This window comes from Corvus moneduloides, chromosome 1, assembly GCF_009650955.1.
Source record: "Corvus moneduloides isolate bCorMon1 chromosome 1, bCorMon1.pri, whole genome shotgun sequence".
Classification (NCBI taxonomy): Eukaryota; Metazoa; Chordata; class Aves; order Passeriformes; family Corvidae; genus Corvus; species Corvus moneduloides.
The window spans coordinates 157,557,274-157,571,215 of record NC_045476.1 but is presented as its reverse complement, the minus strand read 5'-3'; the positions used below and the strand labels follow the sequence as shown (position 1 = coordinate 157,571,215).

The window sequence follows — 13,942 nt, the reverse complement described above, 5'->3', positions numbered from 1 at the left end:
GCATCTTTACAAAGCATGGTAAAATAAAATTCAAAGTATTTAATGAGGAATATAATGAGTTTTGGCTGCTAGCTGGAATTTTGAAATAATGAATTGACTTCAGAAAACATACTAAATATTGAAATGACCTAAATGACAAAGCTTACCTATTTTTGTTTCCAATAAGTGCTTCCCCTTTTAGCTGTTTTCCTCAGTGTTATATTTGCTGCCATTCTATTCTTGGACCAATGTAAAGTTATTTGCATTGTTTTAATTTAATAAAAGGATTTATATATGCAAATGAAACCTGGAATTGTGTGAAAAGGAAGTTCAGGTCTCTTTCACATTCAAACAATAGCATCTAAACATTAACCATCTCTCTGTGTTTTTATTACCAAACCAAATTACATGATACTGAATTTCATAGTCCTGAAAAGAAATTTAGATAGCTTTCAATGAACATACTCTGTAACACTAAGGTGTTATCATTAGTATTTAAAATCATAGTATGATACATGTTGTTGTACAGTTATTTCCAGTTTACCAAAACTTTCCCTGTTCATGCAATAGAAAAATTATATGGGAGCAACACCATAAGGGCTGGCACACTGAACAGTCTGTTTTAAAAGCTGGTATGGAAAACACCTGGGCTTTAACAAGACATATTGTTTGGGGGTTTTTTATACTAACAAGTGAAGAAGTGGAAGGGCAGCTCTGCTGTGACATTTTAAATTAATAAGGAAAGAAAATGTTAACGGTTCATGGTGACGGGTCATTTAGTTTGGGAGCTGGCAAGAAGTGTCTCTTGGCTAGATTCAAATGACAAAAAAACAGGCAAAAACCCAGACTTACATTGTGTGCACCATCTTCTGAGGGCCAGATCCCAAGGCCAATGAAGATAATGGGAGCATTTTTGCTGATTTTCATAGAAAACACATTATCAGATCCACAGAATTTCTCAGAATTTCAGGTCTCATTCTACTTCCAGATAAACTCCCTAAATGTAAAACTAGCCTCCTCAAGGAGATTACTTTCATGTCACCATAAATAAAATTATATTCTACTTCTAAAACCAGAATTAATCTGAGTGAATGAACCTTTAATTAAAAGTACGATGTGAAAAATAGGTACAGTTAGGTAAGAAAAGTACTTACCCCAAACTTTTCTTTTCAGAATTCTTAGAATCAGCTTCTCTTCCCACATCCAGTAAGTCAGAGTTATTTAACAACCTCCTGGACTAAGAGTTGCATACTCTGTGTCCTCTGTGAACAACCCAAAAAGATAAATATCACTGCATGTACTGGAACTTATAAGTCCATATGAAATATGTCTTATGGCTCATTTCAGGATCCATTTGAAGTTTTCTTGGTAGATGGAACATTTATAAGGTCTTTTCTTTCCCCTGTGCTAAGTCTCTGGGGCCTAATATTGATGCAGGACTTCCCTCAGTTAAATCACTTAACGAGGGTCTGGGTTAAGCCTGGTAACCTATTTTCATAAAAGTCACAAGAATTTCTTTAGGATTTCTATGTCTCTATTGACATTATTGAACTTGCCTAAGGAGTTCAAATGTTATTTTGGGATAACTGAGGGTCATTCACATATGCATAGACATTCCTAGTCAAATTTTTAGGAAAAAAAACCGGAACAAAACAGAATAAAAGTGATCCCCAAGTACTTAAAATTTAATAGAGAAGAGAAATTTTATACTGATTAAAATCTTAGTGCTGAAGTGATGAGGTTGGGTTTCTTTTTGTTTTGGTTTGGTTTTTTTGTAGGATATTCAAATATCTTCAGCTTCCACACACTAATGGCTTGCAGTGTGTAACATCATTCCTTGCTGCTTGGCTTAGCTTTAAGGAGCTGTAAGCAAAGCTTTTGCAGTTCTGCTCTGTGTACACACTCATGTGGGTCAGTCTGACTCTTCAATAACTTTTCAACTCACTGATTTCACAGTTTCCACCAAATTTCAATAGGTGACAGGTATCTCAAGGTACACAATTGTGGTTCACATGACCCAGCTACCATCTGGACATCTCCATTCCAAAGTGTGGCATTAACTTTGGGAGAGTAATTTTTTTTTATCTTCATCAGTAATCTGTGCTTTTCATAAATGAGCTGAAATAGATACCACTGGAGGACAAATGATTTCCCCTATTTTTAGAACTTTTCAGAACTTCTCATAGCAACCTGGTACTTCCTGGTAACCCCCTGGACTTATAAATCCCAGCCTACCCACCATCCAGAGGAAATTAGGCAGGAGGCAAAAGATCTGTCTCAGTGATTTTACTCTATTATAATTACCTGTTCTGAAGACATAAGTTAGCAGAAGACATAAAAAAGAAGTACAATACTGGAGGAACAACTGAAATAGAACATGTAGTTCAGTCTCTCCCTTCTTCATTTCACATCTGTGAGAAGTTGCTTTTGATTTCTGAGTCCATGGTTTATTTCTCCTGTTCTCGTCTCATTGCTGTGTCCTACATCCTTGGCTCACTTGGGGTCTTTTAAACCTGTCAGATTGCCAGTTCATATCAGATTAAAGTCTTCATCGATTTCACACTCCAGCAAGAAAGCATTTAGTGTCTTTCATCCCTGGATGAAACCCAGTTTTATTTATAGGATTTGTTAGTGTGCAGCCATTACAACCAACCAGAGCAAAGGCACTTAGTAAAATGCCTTGCTCAGCTGCATATATTTTCTATATTATTTAGGTAGTAAGGAGTAAGAAAAATGCCCACACAGACAAAAAAGGAACCAACTTCTGCTATTGCAAGTAAACTAAATTTAATGTCGTGTTGTGTTCCTAAAAAACAAAGACTCTTAAGTCCTACAGGACAGATACAAAATTCAGCTCTACAGCAACATTTGGCATGATGTAAAACAGGTGTAGACCCTAAGACTATTTCAGGAAAAAAGTGGGCGTCATATTCTTCTGCTCACATAATTTTGGCCAACCTGTTTACTTTCAATGGTTGTAAAGAGTACCATTACTTTCTTCTACATCTGCATCTAGAGAAGTGGTCTTGGCACCAGAGTCAGGCCAAAAATAGCCTTGATGGTTTCATCACCACACCCAGACAAGGAAGGCAGCAGCTGCTGTGATGACAGCAAATGCTCACATAGGACTGTGCTCATGTTCCTCGAGAAATATCAGAACAAGCCGTACCAGTGTGACGCTGACCTGGAGCCCTCAATGCAGAGAGGCAGCAAATACCACGTATAATGTCTGCAGTGACAGGGCACTCCAGAAAAAGGTAACCGTTCCCTTGAACTGTTTCTAGTTAACAAAACTGTTTCTAAGTTAATAAAAAGCTAAATGGCAACATGAGGAACATATCACACCCACCTACTTGGTGCAAGTTTCCAAGAATCAGTCATAGCATCTGACCACTCTCAGAAATCTTAAGTCAGTGAAGAGGTATCAGCATTTATCCTGCAGCCAACAGCTAAAATGGGTTAGATGTGCCCTAAGAACGCTAATTTCTTCTATTGACTCTAAAGTGGTCCCTGTGTAATGAGCTCAGATGGACCTGCATTACAAACACCAGCAATCAGGTAAAATGAATCTGACATCAAAATTCTCACTGCAAGAATCTATAATAATCACAGATTACACTCTCTGTAATTACAAAAACCCCTGGAGTTTTTTGGGTAGTATCTTGGGTGCACATCAAAAGGAGGAACAAAGTCAGAGCTGAAGAGAGGTCTTGTACTAATAGCCCACATTAATGCCCTATGATTGTAATTTCTCAAGACAGTCAACTTTTTGCTGAGGCAATCTATCAGCTGAACTGCCACACTGTCATGTAGAACTTAGGACATAAAGTAAAGCAGGCATCACTCACTTTAGGCTGAAATAGAGAAAGAATATTCTAATTTTCATGTCTGGAAACAAAAAAAAAAAACAAAACCCAGGGTGTTTATGGTTTCTTTTCCAAAGAATCTTCTTGCCTTCCTTCTGAGCAAGTTTATGATAAGTAGAGGCAGATTTCATATGGCAGATTTTCTTCTGTAACAATACAGTGAACTCCTTTTTGAAGGGTCTGGAGGTCAAACCTTACCTCTGCTTTATGCAATGCTATGGTTTTGTTTTCTTTGGTTCTTCTATGCTTTGTTCTACATAAAATATTTTCTGACATGGAGGAGGTCTCTGGCACTTTATATTTGCAACAAATCAACCTCGTGGTCACTTGGCTGTCACCTTACATAAGGGGTTTTCTTCACATGGGCTGGCTACCTGAGGCACTGGGAGTGCAGGGGGCTATGGAATTTCTGATCTTCTGCAAGTGTCCTGATTTATGAGAAAGAAAGGCAGAATTGTTTCACCAATAAATAGTGGCGATAAATAAACTAAGATCTGGAATTTGTCTTTAGGAAGAATCAGTAGGAGAGGGAAGTGTGTAAACACTTTTGAAAGCACTAAAAAAAATAATTACCCGAGATATGGAAATAATGCCTTTTGGAGTAATTCAAGCAATTCAGTCCATAATGTACTTGAAGAGATGACTAAGAGGTGACCTGATCATTGTGCATAAGTACCTCAGAGTGAAGAGATTTCTGGTGCTGCACAACTCTGGCATTCAGAAATGGCTAGAGGAAATCCCAAGGCTGGAAGCCAAAGTGAGATAAAATGAGGCAAGAAATCAGGTATGCAGGGGTTTTTTTTTGTGTGTATGTGTGTTTAGTTGCTGGGTTTTATAATTAACCTTTGGAAATACTTGTTCTGGAAAGGGGTGAACTCTCTATCATTCTGCATTTCTTTAAGTCAGGATTGGAAATCTGCCTGCAAGAAAGACCAAATTGTAACACAAGTTGCCAGACATGTTATTTAAAGAACTTCTTGTGTCTGTATTATACAGAAAGACTAAAATATATTAGTAAGAATGGATACAAAAAAGCACCCTGCAACACAAAAAAAACCCTTTTAGTTTTTAACTTGCTTGTAAATGAGATTATACAACTCAATTAACAGCAACATTGGATCCCCGTCTGGATGGGCCTGGGAGGGATGGGTTACTAGAGTTTGACGAGGTTATTTCCAGTGCTGTGTTCTTATGTATATATCATCTTATCTGGTTTCAGAAGTAAAATATCCATGAAACTGGAAATGTTGTTTTCTCTTGGATCATTCAAAGACTGTTGATAGCAAACACCCATGAACAAGTTAAGCAGATGTTGAAAAGCAAATGGGATTTTCCATCCATCCTTATCCTTGATCATAACCAGGTTCCCAAGGTACAGTTAAATGTTTGAAAAGAGCTGGTTTTGCTCTCACTCCTGTCTTCTGAAGCTGGGAAACTCAAACTTTTTTCAGGCTTCATGCAAGTGCTTTATAGTGTTGGAGGACTTTATATCACCTATGATTTTGGTGAATTTTACGATTGCTCTGTGAATTATTCTTGTTAATCCATTTCCCTATTCATTCTCCCACAGATATTTTGCAAGGAAGGAGTACATAGTAAAGGTGCAAGGTAGTCACCTCCAGAATTATCACTTGCATGTGCTCACCCTCACTGGTTTTAAGGATGTTTCCTACTGTTTTTCCAGTATAGAAAATATGCACCTGGGTTTGGAGGGTCCATTTGAAGCCTCTTGTCATAATTGCTAACATGGCCACAAAATAAACCTGTTAAAAGGCAGAAAAAAGGCAAGAATTCCTTTGTGAAGTCTATTGCTTATTGCAGGTAAATAGGCCAGACTTTGAACAGTGCTCAAACTTAAGCTGTTTTTTTCATGCGGGGTCTGACCACAGAGTCCTTGGGCAGAGCCGTGGTGCAGCACTGGCACACTCTGGACCCACTTTGCAATTCCTGTTTGTGCCACGATCTTCTGGAGGAACAGAAACATCGCATTATCCAGGTCTCCCTGCCTGTTAGTGGGAAGAATATTCCTCCTGAAGAGAGGCATTATGAAATCAAATTAATTGAGGTGTGTGGCGTACTTGTATATCAATATGTGCTGAACAGGTGTTGTGTTGAAACTCTTAATGCAATAGCTCTGAGTGAGATCTTTAAATTCCATAAAATAAAGAGTTGATCCTCTTGCTCACTACTGTGGATACCACCACAGTACCTTCTGCTTTGTGACTATCAAGATTAAGATCACAATAATATATAAACTAGATGAAACACTGAAGAAGGTTTTTTGGTAGCTCAGATGGGTTCCATCCAGCTGGATCAGTATTAGCCAAAGGTATCCAGGGAAACAGACTATACCAGTCTCAAGAAATTGCTTCCTGAAACAAACTGAACATTCAATAGCATTCAGTTCCAAAATTCAATTTGTTCTGACACTCATTTTTGTTTAGGTGACTCTGACAGTTATCATCACCCAGTATTAACCTGCGAAGCTTTTCTTGATTTGAATAATGAAGGTTAAACTGGACAGGATGTATATCATTATATCACAGACCAGGCTGAGCCAAATGCAAATTTTGTACTGAGATGTCCATCTGGTTTGAAGCAGACAGCAGGAAAAAGAACCTTAAAGGAAAGGGAAAATAAGCAATTGAGAGGGGATCATCCACTTTCTGAAGCAGAATTGGCATTAACCTCGCTCATGCTGATATGGGTTTCTTGAACTCTTTTGGGACAGTTTGCTTGGTCTTGACCAGAAAATCATTAAGAAAACCCAGAAAAAATGTTAAGCATTGGAAAATTCTTCTTTGAAATGGGAGGATTTTTCCAATGTTTTCCAGTTTCAAATCTGGTTTAAAAATTACTCCCTTAAAAATACCCTCAGACCTTTTCCCCCACAAGCCTCCTCTCCCCAATGTTTCATCATGTTGTTAAATTCTTTCCTCTGATCTGAGCACCTGACTCTACCTGACATTTAAGTGAGATGCGTGCCCACATCTAAAGGCAGGCTTTGGCTCTTTGAATCCAGATTTGTCTTTGTTTTATTTACAGAGAACATAGTGCAGGGTAGATAAAATAATTCAAAGTAATGATTTATGGACTACTCTCATCTATTTTCTGCTAATAAAACTAGCAATTTTTTGTTTGACGCAGGTAAAACTTACATAAAATTAAATTTACTTACATAAAATATTTCACACACACCTGCTTTAATGAGGACGATCATTTTTTGTTTGTTTGTTTGGTATTTCCTGTTTATTTGTTTTTTTTTTGGAAACCATCTTAATTTTGTTATTTTAAACAGTTAACAGTTCCATTAAGTTTTGTGTTCAGTGTGTTATGCTAAATTTCTTTAATGGTGTTAGTTTAAATTGAGAGTTTATCATGGGTTTTATGGAGATTGTATTTTATATAGTGTAAAAGTAGTCTTTTAAATGAACCAGGTTATTTATAAGGTGCCTAACTGATAGATTCACAAGTGTACCTGGGAGGCTACTCTTTGTATTGCTTTTTCACTTAAAACTCCTGTTTTGTTGTTGTAACCTAATTTTTGGACTCACATTCAGGCAAAAATATACTAATCCATTCTCACTGCAACAGTCTCCCACTAAGCTCACTGGATATAGTGATTTGATAATAGCGTAGTTTGAATTCTTACTTTCTGCATTTATTTCTGAAATATGTGGACCCGTTTTCATCTATTTTCCTTGAAGGAGTCCCAACATTTCTTCTTATGACATAAATATTTATAATAGGTGCACTGAAATAGTCTCCAAAAAATACAAAGCCAGACGTTAATAGAAACATTTTACATGGGTGACAGAAAAATTTGCTCTTTTATTTTACATGCACAAGAATAAATTCTTATGTTTTATTCATAAATGGAATTTTTGAGAACTCCTTGTTTAACCCTCCTCCTGTTCCCAGATAAACTGTAGAACTGGGGGCCAATACCACAAATTGCTATGCACAGCCTGCAGGAAGCTGAGAGCTCTGAACTCAGGCCGACTGAGTGGAAGTAAGTTTTAGAAGTGGAAGAAGTTAATTTCTGCCCTCAGATGGATGCTCCAAGAGCCCTTTGAAATCACTGCAGTCAGGCAGACTCCAGACATTAGCACTGCATGAAACTCCCTTCCTTCAAAAGAAACGTTGCATAGCATGAAATGTATCAAGAGACCAAAGACTGATGTCTAAGCAAAATGTGTACTTTGATGAAAGGAGCACTTGAGGAAGACTGTCTTGAGCTGCTAATTACATAATGCCCTTAATATTTGTGAACCTCAGTGCCATGAAAGGGAAGGACAGAAAGAACTACAGCAAGGTTAGGGGATCAGCCTGTGTTGTGAAAGGTAATGACTCAGAAACCTTTCTCTCCACAAAGAAAAAACTACACAAAACCACAGCGCCCAGCTTCTCTCAGCTCAGTCCATGCCTCAGAGGCAAAGGAATCAGTGCCTGTTTGCAAGCACAGGAACGACCTCTGCACCTCGTTGCTAAGCTATAAAAATGCAGGGAAAGTCCTACTTCTTCCCTCACCTGCAGCCTGGGAATAACAACTTCCCACATCTACTTCATCATTATAACCCAAGAACAGTGGTCATCGAGGCCATTTCCTGCAGAACAAAGCTGTTACCAGCAGAAAAAGCATGGTGTGAGTTGCACTGAAGTCACATTACTTTCTGGTAACTCTGAAAGCAGCCGTGGGCATCTCTGTCACAATCTATCACTTTCTACTTGGCTTGCCCACCAGTCACCTGTGTTTTCCTGTGATTCATTTGTAACTGTTCTACTCCTATTCCTGTGAGTGGTTGTGAAATGCTTGTGAGAGCAGCCACGGCCGAGTGCCTTCATTTCTGAAAATTGCAACCAGAAAAATTGCGTGAATGAACATGTTTTTTTTATATCTGTTGGATTTTTTGTCTATCTCTAACTCTGCAAGAGCTAAACCTCTGTCACCACAAAATATCCACACCCTTGTTGCTGGTTTGATTCCTTGTACATGTTGCTGGCACAGTGGTCCAGCCTGTCCTCTTTCTAGCAATGTTGCATTTGTACATGTTTAAAATGTGCTGCTTGTGTTCTTTTCAAGCTATGCTGGTGAAGTGGTCAGGCAAACAAGTCTGCCAAATGAAAACTTATTTTTGCTATCTTCTAAGTATATAAAGGTAATTTAATATCTGACAGATCTGTCATATGTAATCTCAGCCTTATTTATATAAAATATAAGTAAATATCAATACATAAAATATGAATAAAGATTATATGTAAATGGTATATAATTGCATACCAAGTATATTTGTGCATATATTTATAGATATACACACAAGTCTATCTGCATACTTATATCTAGAGCATTTGCTTCTCATGGTCTGAGTGAGTTTCTCTTTTGTTATAACAGTGGTGAATTCACAAGGGCAGAACTTCTCCCTCTGAGAGGCAGAACAGCCAACACAACAAACCAGGAGCATTTTTATATGAGGTCAAAAAAGCCATTGAACAATGCACTATAATTTCTGAGAAGGTCATTTCTACTAAGGAAATTGTATCCTAAAGAGGAAAAGCCAACTAAGGAGCCTGCAGAGAACAAAAGGAAGTAAATTATAGAGCTACAGACCCTACCTAAATGCTGTGTCTTCTCCTGGGTAGCCTGGCCCAGTCTCAGAATCCAAAACGACAAAACCAGAGGATTTAATTTTAGTTTAGGATTCAAATATAAAGGCAGAAGCTCAGTTAACAACATATCACAGGTCTACAATCAAAATCATCTTTGCAAAAATACTAAATATCTATGGCAGCCCATCCATGTTGCCTTCAAAACATCCATGTCCCTGATGTCTTTGTGTACACTGGGCAAAAAAATGACAACAAAATAAAAACAGGCAATTAACCTCTGCCCTGAGATTGGCTGCCTCTATGTCTTCCTCTTGAATTTACACCATCCTCCTTCCCTGTCCTAGTGAGGCAGCAGAATTCTCAGGGGGGATGGGAGTCTTGCCTCTGCTGATACAGTGATTCAACAGAACGGGCTGACCACTTGTGCAGTGAAAATTTTGAAAAAAAGACCATCAAACCTTAGTAGAAGGAGCAACCCTTAAAAATAGATGTTTTATCCTTGGCAATTCAGTTATCTGCTGTGCTGGCACTCTGCATTGTCACCAGTTACCAGACATGAATACTCACATTTATAAACCTTTCTACATGGAAAATCCCTTTTCTATCAGATCTGTCCCCAGCTCATATTACTGGGGAGAGGAGGTGCTGTCACTCTGCCTTATAGCTTCTAAAGGTCAATGGGCTTGCAGCTACTTTTGAGGTTCAGTGAACAGATGTTTTTCTCGGAAGTTGTGACTGAATTACTGCCTTCATTTCAATTGAGATGAGGGCTAAATGGAGGGAATCCAAGTTGCATGGAGAGCACTACATGAGAAAATAGCTGAACAGAGTGGTCATTTCTCCTGGTGTTCAGCAAAATTTGACAAGCATCACAAAAGTGGTGTTACTGAAAAGGGAAGCACTTGTATGTGGACTGCAGCTTTAGTGCTTTAAAGGAGTACAAAAAGTCCATGATCAAAGCATGGATAAAATTTACATTTAAAGATGAATTTGATAAACAAGGCTGAATCAAAAATGGTCCCTGCCATATTGTAAGGACAACTACCTGTCTCTGCTTCTTTATTTCTAACACTTCAGGTTTCAGTTACCGTCTGCACTTTTAGAGGCACTTAAAGGTGCTTCTATCCCATTTCATGCAGGTCTTTCATGTAGTCTTTGCAGAAAGAGGTGAATGCTAGACTTTGCTGTGAGTTTGAGGTTTGGGTATTAAAAAGCTAATTTGGGGATTTGGGATGATTTTGACATAAAGAAGACAAATCCTTTCACTAAGGAGCTCATAGTATAGGGCCAGCACAGACTTGTTTTGTGGCAATCCTGAGAATAATATGGAGCAGTCTTTCTACCCCAGGACTAAAAATAGGAGATTCCAAATCTACTGGGAAAAATTACCAGGCTAGTATGGATGTGCAGCTCAACAGCAGATGGTGGTGAAGTGGGCTGGTCTCAGCCTGTTGATTACCCTGGTCAGCTACCAGGGAGTTCCTGGTTTTCAGTTAAAATTGTCCTCCTTTAAAAAAAAAAAAAGATAAAAAGGTTATAGTCCCTTTGCATCACTCCTGGTTTTCTGCACATACTCAAGAGAAAAATTTTTAAGATGTAGTCCTGAGACTATAAACTAAACTTAAATTGCAGCTTTCCTAATGGAACTTCCACAGTTTATTTCCACTGGACATATGCCCATGCTATCCAAGCACAGCCACTCAGGTGCTAAATCCCTGACAGCTCAGCTTTCACTGCAGCTCCTGAAGATGTCTTTTCATTTGTTAGCTCTTGGCTTTCAATACTGCTGTGCTCAATTTCTTTTTTGTGCAAGCATCACTTATCCCCATCTGTTACCTACCTCCCCTCTCTTCACAGTATGCTTAATATGATAGACATTGTCCAAACATGTATGAATACCTCGATTTTGTCCTTTAGAGCTTCATCAAACAAAATGCCAAACAGTAATACAGTCAGATTTTGGAGAATAAGCAGTCTTTTCACTCATTTTAAAGTTGCTGCCTCCCACGCTTAGAGGTTTGATACAGAGCACTTCAGCAGTGGGCAGAGATGAATAGCCTGACAAACATATTCCTTTGTATGGAAACATCTTCTGTATGGAGGTTTCTTTCTTGAAGAACCCCAAAATTCCAAAACAATACCAGAGGCAGAGTTTTGCTAATGCTGCAGCGTTGCCACCTTTGAAGTCAAATCAGCAGCTGCACATAGATACGAAGGAAAACCCTCTGTTCAAATGCCAAACTCAGTAAGAATTTAGAGACAGACTGTAGTTTCCAAGGTGGCTCTGAGTCAGGATAGTAAGGTTTAAGCTCACATCTTAGGAGAAGTTAGGTTCAGAACTGATATACAGAGAAGCAGAGGATCTAATCCTTTACACCAAGATGCAGTCTGCACTCACATTTACCTTTGCTCAGGGTAAGTGAGCAGGGAACTCGACATCTGTGTACCTCTGGCAATGAGATTCCCGTAGGAGTATGACAATTATTTGATGGTGGAATTATGCATCTGTGTGTTTAACCCTCTTTTTACCCCAGTCTCCTTATCTCTCTCCCTCTTGGGCAGGGACTTTGGGAAGGTTTCTGCATTCCCAAAAAAACTGGCAGAATGTTCCTGGCCTGCCTTGTGCCTTTGCAGGTCTCATTATCCTTTGGAAACAGCTCACTCTCAATTGCTTTGGTTCAGTGCAATCAGTGCAGCCAGATGGAAACAGCTTTGAAATTTACCTTTTCAGATCTCAGCTTCATATAGTCTCCTTTGATGTTTCTTGTCAGGTTTTCCAGTTGTCCTTGCCTCTCTCGCCTCACCACAGCTTCTTCTCTCCAGGCTGTGCTTTCCCCAGGCTTATGACTTCCTGAACATTCTAACTTGCAAAGGCATTTCAGTCACAGGGTGGCTGTCACTGGAGCTTTAATTCACACTGCTGCCAACAACAGTGTGTGTCATCCTCAGTGGCTGTGTCAGAGTTGGAAAACCACTGGAAAAAAACCACAGAAATGTTCTGACAAAGAAGCTTTGGAGGCTGCAGGATGTTACAGTTTCTTCCATGCTCAAGCAAGGCTGAGGAACATGCAATGAACAGCATCCACAGACAAAGAGCTGTGAGAGGCTGGACTTTAGATCCGCAAACTCCTGCAATGTTCAGGTAGATCTCACTGGGCCTCCAGGTGTGGCCAAATTTGGCAACAGGTTGTGGTTCAGGCTCTTTGCTTTCTCACTGTCTTTGGAATGCACTGGTTAGAGGAATAGTCCTCAAAGAAGCAGCTCTTTTTGTTACTTCTTTACTAAACTGGTTTCACAATCAGAGGATTTCACAGAGACACTTGAAGGAAATCACCACTGCAATGTTTGTAGCCCATCAGTACAAGAAAAAATTGGATGGTTCTTCTACCTGTTTATAAGGCATTAGGCAAGGGGCTGATACCGTCTCTCTTATTCCCAGTTGCTGACTATAAAGTATGCGTGTCCTGAGGTGACTGTATGATACTGTGTTCCCTATTGTCTGCCCTATGCCAGACATGAATCCTGTGCCTTTCTGTGTCTTTAAGCTGCGTCCGAGAGAAAAGGAGAAAAAACCCAAAAATCGAGCAGTTTTGTGTTCAAGGACACAGCTGCACACTCCCCTGCATTCCAGGCTGCTACAGAGGGAGGAAGCACCTTCCTGCTTTTAGTCAGCTCTCAGCTCCTTTTCTCAGAAGAGAGACAGAGAGTTAAACTCCTTTGCTTTTATGCTAGTCTGAGGCAAGAGAGTTTTTCCCTGGAACTTTGGCTTCTTCTTCTCTTCTGGACTGTTCAGCAACACCAGCACATCATCGGGAGGCCTTACACAATGGCCTGGAGGGGGCCCATGCCAAACCCCAGCTCCAGAGAGGAGAGAGCCACATCCACAAGGCCTTTGAATTTTCTCTCCACAGCGACAGGTTTTAATATTTAGCATTATTCTCTTTTTTATCCTGTGCCTGCGTGCACTCTGCTCGTTAAATAAATAACTTTTTTTTCACTTTCCTCTGAGGAAAAGTCTTTCCAAACCTGATAGGGGAGGGATGGCTGTAACCTGCTTTCTATGACAACCTTCATTTCGGACATTGTTCTGAATTTGTCTCGAACCAGGACAATATGTAAGACTGTTTCCCAATATATATACACATTTGTATTGTATATTTATATAATACACTTGTTAAGGAGAGTTTTGCTACAGCCTGGTACATGATTTTTGCTTTATCCTCTCTTTTTCTGCACATTCAGCTAACACATTTCATGTTTAAAAGGAAGCTCTCTAGACTCAGGAAGGCAAGGAAGATGTCTCCAGAATATTACCTTAATCAAGCTCACAGAATGTTCTGGGACAACTAAATAAATTATTAACCTTGCTGTTACAAATCAGTTCACATACATTAAAAGCTGCTCCAGAACTGGTTGCATAGTCTAACAAATATGTTAATATATAAGCAGTCCATGTAAAACAAAGCAAATACTTACTAAAAATAAAAGAA

General features: G+C 39.1%; 1 long non-coding RNA gene across 1 annotated transcript; it reads right to left on the bottom strand.

Moving 5' to 3' along the window:
• Window positions 1-789: 789 nt before the first annotated feature.
• On the bottom strand, window positions 790-13,132 carry LOC116455539. The gene is made up of 3 exons (XR_004244419.1): window positions 12,176-13,132; window positions 10,842-10,959; window positions 790-1,241 (listed from the first exon to the last, which is right to left on the bottom strand). It is a non-coding gene; the product is annotated as an uncharacterized LOC116455539 (long non-coding RNA).
• Between the last annotated feature and the right edge of the window lie 810 nt (window positions 13,133-13,942).